This window comes from Symsagittifera roscoffensis, chromosome 7 (assembly GCF_963678635.1).
Source record: "Symsagittifera roscoffensis chromosome 7, txSymRosc1.1, whole genome shotgun sequence".
Taxonomy (NCBI): Eukaryota; Metazoa; Xenacoelomorpha; order Acoela; family Convolutidae; genus Symsagittifera; species Symsagittifera roscoffensis.
The window spans coordinates 22,726,735-22,735,780 of NC_087068.1; positions in this window are offsets into that span (position 1 = coordinate 22,726,735).

The following is a 9,046-nucleotide window of genomic DNA, read 5'->3' on the forward strand; positions in this document are numbered from 1 at the left end:
GAATTAATAGCCGTGCAATTGTAACTGTTATGCATGCTATCGGAATAAGTGTTTTGTCCCTCTTTCTCCAAACAAGATATCCCCAAAGAGATCAATCCCAAAAATGAATATTTCGTTCCTTTTTTTTAAAGATTGAATGAAGTTCATCGCTGATACGCTTAAAACACTTTTGAATTTGACTAATTCGACATGCCAACCGAAGGAGCTGTTCCCACGTTAAAATGGTTCGATTGTGAAGTTAATATCTGAATTTATTTCAAAAGCTGGTCGAATAAACAAAAACAACAGCAGAACAAGTCTTATTGCAGAGAAGTCTGATCGGTTGATCGGAAACTTGAATTTGCTGCCTTATCTCAACTAGCTTGTTATACTGTGCCGGTTGCCCAAAAGTTTTTGAACCCGGAAAAAAAATCTTTCCATCCCAAATAAGAAGCCTTTTTTCTATTTTTTTGTATGACTGACAGCCCGTGTTGACCTCCATACACCAAAAGTGCTTACCATACAATTCCATACACCAAAATTTAAAAAATAATGTAATAAATTTTTAGCAATATAGACTCCATTCACTGTAAAATTTACTACATTTACAACCTCATAAAATCTCATCGCGAGAACGCCGTGGAACTTTGCAGGCCATTTTCAGGCGCCTCTGATCCTGTTATCACTTCTGCTTGTTTTTAATATCGATAGTTAATCAATAAATCAATAACAGAAATGATTTAGTGGAAAAAAAGTTCAGCAGTATACCTACCCTTGAAGGCAATATTATTTCTACTAAAAAATGAGCTTAATCAGTTGTAATTTCGTAGAATAAGATTAACCAAAACTGATGATTGACAATTTGTAAAATATATTTTGTGAAGCTCTGAATGCAGAGTACAAAAAATCAATGTACTATTTTAAACAAAATTGAAAATTATTCTTACTATAAGTTGTTTGAGTTCTTTGAAATTTGTAACTTTCACCCGGAAAATACACAACGACGGAAAGTAAAACTTAAAATTATAGTGAATGGTTAACGTCAATTTTAAAATCTCAAAATCTCCAAACCACGAGGTCACTTTTAAAATAGGGTTGGTACGTTATTATTAATATTGTTTTTGTTTATTTTCCGTAGAGATAAAAAATCCTATCCATCAGAGATGAATCGACCCTTTTCATACTCGTAGCTCCTTTTATCCTCAATCACCTGTTATTTAAGTCAAACTCAGGTCAAATCCAGAGAGCTAAAAGTTATTATAAAACAGTTCCAGAGTTCAAAAAGTTACTCTGTTTGATTCAAGGCTTCGTCGAAGAAGCGGCTTCTTCACTGCCCAGAAGTGTTGTTTCCTGAAACACCAGCCTTACTGATTAGTAAGAAATAGCAGTTTTAACTGCCCAATCTTTGCTTTTCAGAAAGTTTCTTTTTTCTTTGGTCTCCCATTCCAGATTCCGCGTCATTTCTGTCGTTTTCTATTTATGTTGACTCTTGTAAGTCGCGTATCTAACAAATCTGATTTCTAATGATTTTGCGGTTGCAACGAAACGCATTGTTACGTGTCATGTCACTCCATTTCGAAATATTAAAAATAACTCCGACACTCCTTTTTCGGCTTCACTTTTTCGGTCTTTATTCAAATAAAGTTCTCAATCGCTGTTTTTCACGTATCATGCGCTTGTTTTCGATTGAAACATTTTGGCCGAATGGCACTTTTTTTATAGCAAAGGGAGCGCTAAATCAAGTTTAGAAAGCTTGCTTTCATGAAATAAAACTGAACTTTTATGGCTTAAATAAATTTTTCTTCTGTTACAACACTTACTTGCTGATTTTATTTGCTCGAAAGTTTTCTAAAAACTAAAAATTTCAAACCAGTTCTGTTGACACTGAGAATTATACATAGAAATTGTTAAAAAGCGTTCAAACCTCAATTTAAAAACATAGTTTGACTTACTCTAATGATGTTTTTGGTACTTGATTTTGCGTGGAACATAACGTGACAGAAAAGGCTAGGACACAACCGAAGACAAAATTCTCCTCACTTTCAGTGGTAGGATCAACAATAATCAGTGGCAATCAATAAAACAATTTTTGGTCATCAATCGGATCTCTGAAGTCCAGCCAAAAGTGTAAATTGACTTCGTCGCATAGCTAAGACACTGAATTTCACTTTTTAAACAGCAAGAAGTACTGTTTTCATCATCGAAAGTTAGCAACTATTGATAGAAAACTAGAAAGGATCCAGTACTACAAAAGTTTCTAAGGTTGAAGTAGATAGCTCGCAGTGGTCTCTTTCTGATTGCACGCTTCTATTTTTACTGCCTTAAGGCAAAGAACTGATTTGCAGTCCGATGTCGTTTGAGGAAAAAAATTCGAGGCCTATAAGAACCTGAGTGCTCCAATGATAGCTGTTCTGGGAGTGCCTTCTCTAGTTCTGGAGGCTGGGATGACAGCTAGACTCATCTACAATGTCTCCTTCCCGAAAAGGAAAGCTTCATCGAGATCTCACAGACCAGCGTCCGAATCTAACACAAGAACGGTACCCTATACTTAACTGCGTAACGTAACTCAATCATACTGATTTCTGGCTCCCCTTTTTCGTTTTAAATCATTGCTATGCCTAGGTGGGCAACTCTCTCAATTCTAATTGTCAAATAATTCGAAATTTCTTCAATTTGGCACTACTTCTGTAATCTTAGTCTGGGCCCGTAGACCATACAATTATTATAGAAGCCGGATTAAAGGTAAAAATGCACCAATTTTGAAGGCAAAGCGGCTAAATTTTTCATATTTCTGTGGTCTAAAATATTTTCAATTCTTTTATTCAGTTCAAGTAAGTGCCAGTAGGTTTTCATTCAAGTAAAGGCTCAATGAATTGTCAAGCTTTTAATTCCTTGTTTAGTATACTGATTCTAATGTTAAATGTAAAATCAAATTATTTCGATTTTCCTCAATTTCAGGTGAACGTGGCATTGACTCTCGATTGTGCGGTTTTCACCGTCTTCTCTCTTATTCAATACACAATATTCGCCATGGCCCGATCGGTTGTTGCCAAATTAATCCCCTTCAAAATTTAATTGACTTCTAGGATAGATGTAGAGTTTTCTCGAGAGGCGGACCTTCAAAAATGTCGAATACATTTTATTGACCTTTTTTTTATTTATGTCGATCAAAAGTTTTTCCACGCTCTAGTCAATCACAAAAGGACCCAAAAGCAAAAAAATATATCAGAAAATTGTAACCATTTCCGCTGTCAGGGAGTCCAATCACTGAGAGGAGGGCATCTGCCCCTAAGTTTGGCCTGGTGACATCCAATAAATTTGTCAGGTTTCAGTTTAACGCTTTTTAACGATAGCGCTGTTAATTTCGATCCGGAACAATCTACTTAAAAATCTCCCCCCTGTGGCATCTACTACAGAATCACCCCTGTAAGAAAATACAAAAAAATAGCACAAGAGCTTGTAATGAGATTTAGAAGTTTGCTGCATTCTGATTTTAAAGTATCTCCCAGCCTTTATTTGTTATGTAGATCATTAATACTCACAAAAGAAGTAGAACTGATATTAAATTTGGCAACACGTTACCTATCACTTGTTAGAGCGAGGGTTTGTCTCGTCATAAGGAAGTGGGCATGGCTCAGCTGGCAGGATCAATCGGAGTCATGGCCACAACCCCATGCTACTTGGCCATGAGCAAGATGCGCATTGCTCTCTCTAAAACCGTGCGCAAGATTTCCCAGCTAGTGCAGTGGTGATCGGAATTAATAGCCGTGCAATTGTAACTGTTATGCATGCTATCGGAATGAGTGTTTTGTCCCTTTTTCTCCAAACAAGACATCCCCAAAAAGATCAACCCCGAAAATGAATATTTCGTTCCTATTTTTTTTTTAAAGATTGGGTTGAAGTTTATCGCTGATACGCTTAAAACACTTTTGAATTTGACTAATTCGACATGCCAACCGAAGGAGCTGTTCCCACGTTAAAATGGTTCGATTGTGAAGTTAATATCTGAATTTATTTCAAAAGCTGGTCGAATAAACAAAAACAACAGCAGAACAAGTCTTATTGCAGAGAAGTCTGATCGGTTGATCGGAAACTTGAATTTGCTGCCTTATCTCAACTAGCTTGTTATACTGTGCCGGTTGCCCAAAAGTTTTTGAACCCGGAAAAAAAATCTTTCCATCCCAAATAAGAAGCCTTTTTTCTATTTTTTTGTATGACTGACAGCCCGTGTTGACCTCCATACACCAAAAGTGCTTACCATACAATTCCATACACCAAAATTAAAAAAATAATGTAATAAATTTTTAGCTATATAGACTCCATTCACTGTAAAATTTACTACATTTACAACCTCATAAAATCTCATCGCGAGAACGCCGTGGAACTTTGCAGGCCATTTTCAGGCGCCTCTGATCCTGTTATCACTTCTGCTTGTTTTTAATATCGATAGTTAATCAATAAATCAATAACAGAAATGATTTAGTGGAAAAAAAGTTCAGCAGTATACCTACCCTTGAAGGCAATATTATTTCTACTAAAAAATGAGCTTAATCAGTTGTAATTTCGTAGAATAAGATTAACCAAAACTGATGATTGACAATTTGTAAAATATATTTTGTGAAGCTCTGAATGCAGAGTACAAAAAATCAATGTACTATTTTAAACAAAATTGAAAATTATTCTTACTATAAGTTTATCGATTTTTTTAACTACACTTTGAATGCACATTTATCTGCCTATCAGAAACTCTTTTATTCAGAATTGTAAATAACTTTTTCAGTTACAGCTTCCTGATCTGTGTTCGATGTGCAATTTTTTCTCAAAACTCTATGTAGTTAATTTTTAAATTCATAGATATGTAATTTCTTTACAAAAACTCCAATTTTTCCTTTTTTCTTCTATGTTCTCATTTCTTCACTTATGGCACACAATTTTCAGAATTTGTCTGATATTAAGTTCAACTGTTTCTATTTTGATTTTGTCTGTTAACGCATAAGCCGAAACCCCGAAATGTAAAATGTGTTTCACATAAGCATTATATGCTTTTAGTAGTTGATCTTAAACCTGGAATTTTCCTAAACCTGTAACACATACCATAAAACCTCGACAAATGGTTTTCGATTTGTGTAACTTGATCTATAAAGGAAAGCTTAGTGTCAATCTGAACGAGTAGCTGAACGATTGTTTCTCTTCGATAGTTATTTCATTCAATTTTACATCTGTTTTTCCGCTGCTCTTCTTAGATAGTACCATTGTTTTTGTTGAATCTTCATGTAAGGTCAGCTTGTGTATATGAACGAGTAGCTGAACAATTTTTTCTCTTCGATAGTTATTCCATTCAATTTTACATCTGATTTTCCGCTGCTCTTCTTAAATAGTATCATTGTTTTCGCTTCATCTCTATTTAAGACAAGCTTGTTTTTTTTCTAACCAACATGCTGTTTTGTCCAACGCTTCCTGGTGTCTAATGATTAACTCACTGCTTCTAGTTGTTGTTTTTCTGACAGTGTCGTCTGCCCATAAAATCAGGTTACTTTTTTTTACCTTTATTTCAATATAATTTATAAAAATGATGAACAAAAATGTTTATCATAAAATTCCATACATCAGTGTATGGAAAAAATGCTTGTCATATATTTTCCATATAAGGAATTTGTATGACAGGTATTTTTTTTTCTTGGCATTATTTTTTTTGTTTTAAACACTTCTTTTTCATGTCGCAACTAGTTTTGATGTCTCTAATTGTCTTATTATTTTGTATTTTAGTTTTTTGATGGCCTCGATATGAACGTTGTTTTCGACCAGATACGTTCTGATGTGCTTTGTGAACAAAAGGTCTCGTTAAAAATTAGTGTTCTTTTCGATTATAGGAAAAAAGTAGGGCAGGTCTTCAACACAAAAAGACTTCCAGACGAATTTTAAACTTTTTACTTTTTACACGATTTTTAATATGTAAACTCTTAATTTTTAAAAATTTAGGCGTGTTTAGTCCATAAAACGCGTTATTCATGACAATGTACCACTTAAGAAAAGCATTTGTTAGTTACACAGCCGGGTTTTGATATATAATATGCCTAAATTATAAATTCCACAAACGCTTTAAACATTCTTTTAGTTTTTAACTCTATCAAACATCAATTAGAGACACATACTTTTTGAGAAAACTAAATACTAATAAAGAAAAATCATGAAAAGTGGATATTCATTGTGAGAATCCTTATCAAGTTTCAAGACTTTTTGAGATAAGATTTGGCTTCTACGTTTCAGATTAAGCTTAAATACCATCAGCTTGATGTCCGGCACCCTTAATCAGTTTCCTTGTGGTCGTCACTTACTTGTTAGTAAACTATCCTTGGGAAGAGTTCAATAAACCACTACTTCTACTAATTGCGATCAAAATCTTGGAACGGACGAGTTTTAACTGCATCAAAATTGCGTCATCAGAGTTCTTCAATAAGTGCATAGCAAATTTTTGTCACGGAATTGAGTCAAAAATATTTGTCTTTTTGATCGAATTTCTAAGCCCCCATTTGAAAAAATCTTGCACGCATATAAATGAATGAGGCGATAGAAATTAACAAAACAGATTGTTGATTCGCATTATACCGCGAGCGCTTAAAAAGTACAAAACTTTGTTTGTTTGTGAAGATCTTCAAAACTTCTGTATTTGAACTAAACACGGTAAAATTGAGCTTAGTTCTTAAACAAAAACACCAACAAATTGCTCGCCTGTACCTAGTAAAGTGGTTCTAATTCAGAATTTTTAGATATTTTTGTTCAGATCTAAAATGTAGATCTCAAATCGTTTTTTAATTTTCGGCTGCCGCTTTAAGAATGGGGGGTCTGAAATTTTGTTTTTCTTGGTTTTTTCTGATCTGAAGAAATCAATGACTCTGACACAATTTGTGCTATTTAGTTACTTCTGTACTTTATAGCTTCTGTTATCTACAAGCAGGTTGTAGGTAAAATATGTGGTCGGAGACTACCCCTATAAATTATCTGAGAGAAAGCAACATGAGAGCAACGCATGAAAATCAAAAGTTTGATAGGTGTTAATACGTTTTTTGAATTTTTTTCTTAAAAAATAATTGAGAAACTTTGTTTGAAACCAATTGTTTGTGCAAATTAAGTTTTTTTGTCACCGCTAAGAAAAATCAATATAGTTGTACGCTCCATAAACAGAAAAAAGGAAAACTCAATTGTTTGCTCAAAATGAATGCTTTTAAGAAAAAAGTAGGAAGAAGAAGTTCCTAAGATCTAATAAGATTCTAATCAAAAATCTGAAATACCAATTTTCAGGTCTCAGACCCACTCAGCACTCAGGTATAACAGATCTGTAATTGAATTTATATTTTTCATGACAATTTCAAACCTGAATTTTTCTGATTCAGACCCAGTTTTCAGATCTGAAATTTCAAAATTCTAATCAAAAATCTGAAATACCAATTTTCAGGTCTAAGCACCAGCTCAGGTAAGTAAAAAAGAATTTCAGACCTTGTATAGAAAACTCTCCATGTGCGGGCGTAACGATTGACATTAGAAAACCATTTGAAACTAATTAGTATAAAATTAGAAGCGGACCACAGTAACGATAAACATCTGGATTAAAAATAATAACCCAAATTTTAAAAAGACGTTCTAAAAGCTGCTGAAAACAACCCAAATTAGAACCTAAGAAAAGCAAGCTTAACACCAAATGCTAGTTTGAATAAGCAGTTTGAATATTTTTAGTCTGCTTTTTTGCGAGAAAAAAAGTTTGATTATGTCCAGTGTTTATTGCCTGAAAAAATTTGGTCGACGAGTCAAAAAAATTTGCGCGGAAAACAAAAATTTGTACATTTACATGGGAAACCACCATTGAGTACAGTGGCGATTTTCTATCAAAAAGTTGAATATTTTTCATTTAAATTCGCCATACGCCCTACGAGTTACAATGGGTTCTGAAGTTCAAATTAAAGAAGCCAGACCAAAACTTCAAAACCGAACATCTGGGTTGTGATTTGGGCTTTAAATTGGGCTGTGAGTTGGACATGATTTTTTTTGTAATTACTTCCCGTTGTCTATGTAACGTATTCTAACAGATATCGGCAAACAGAACACTGTTGTAGCTATCCCACTAAGAATACAATTAGCAAAAGACAAAAGACTGACATTTGAAACAATGCAGTTATTTTTTTGCGTAAAATTTATCTGTTTGAACAAGTTATATCTACAACGGAAAATTCACGACTTTTCATCTGATACAGTTTAGAGATTTTGTGAATAACTTCTTAAAGGTTATTCTGTTATTACCAAAATTATAAACTGTATAAAAAAACAACCGATACAGGGTTTGGAAATTTTAGATGTTGCTGTTGTTGAATTAAATTATTGGAAAACATGTCCTGTACTTTGATGTTCTTTAGAACAAAGATCTAGAAAAAACATTGAATTTAAAGCTGACAATTTTTAACAATTCATACCCTAATTAGGTATACATTTGTCTTTCTTAACATGAATTACATGTTATTAGATTTTATTTTGGGCTTGTAAGTGTGACTCACAAAATGCAGTTTTTTTCAACCTTGAAACGCCGATGTCTTATAAAAAATTTTCGATGAAGAACATATTACCGATGTCAAAATAAATTATTTGAATAGCTCTTCCTTAATAGAGCAATGTTTTATAGAGAAAGCGGTTTGCATTTAAATCAAAAGACGCTTTAAAAGCTTCACATTTCAGAATTGGGACGTTTTAGTTTGAGGAATTCACAGAAATTTCATAAATCTTGAAGTACTACGTTAGTTTTTTTGGTCATCTTGCTGCTCGATACTAGGTCATTAAATGGACTGCTTTTGCGACAAAAAGCATGAGACTCACGTAAGTTTTAATTTTCAAGTGATTCGCAGAGTACAATAACAGACACTCGTAGGCCAAAGTGTTTGTTTCCCCACATGAGTTAACTGAAAAACGCACTAGCTTCGTAGATTTAGTTTTTTGTTGATGAAGGAAATTTTTTCGACATATACCTGAACCTCATACAACATGTCCGCAGCTATATAACATGATTCGTCAAAGTTGATTTTTT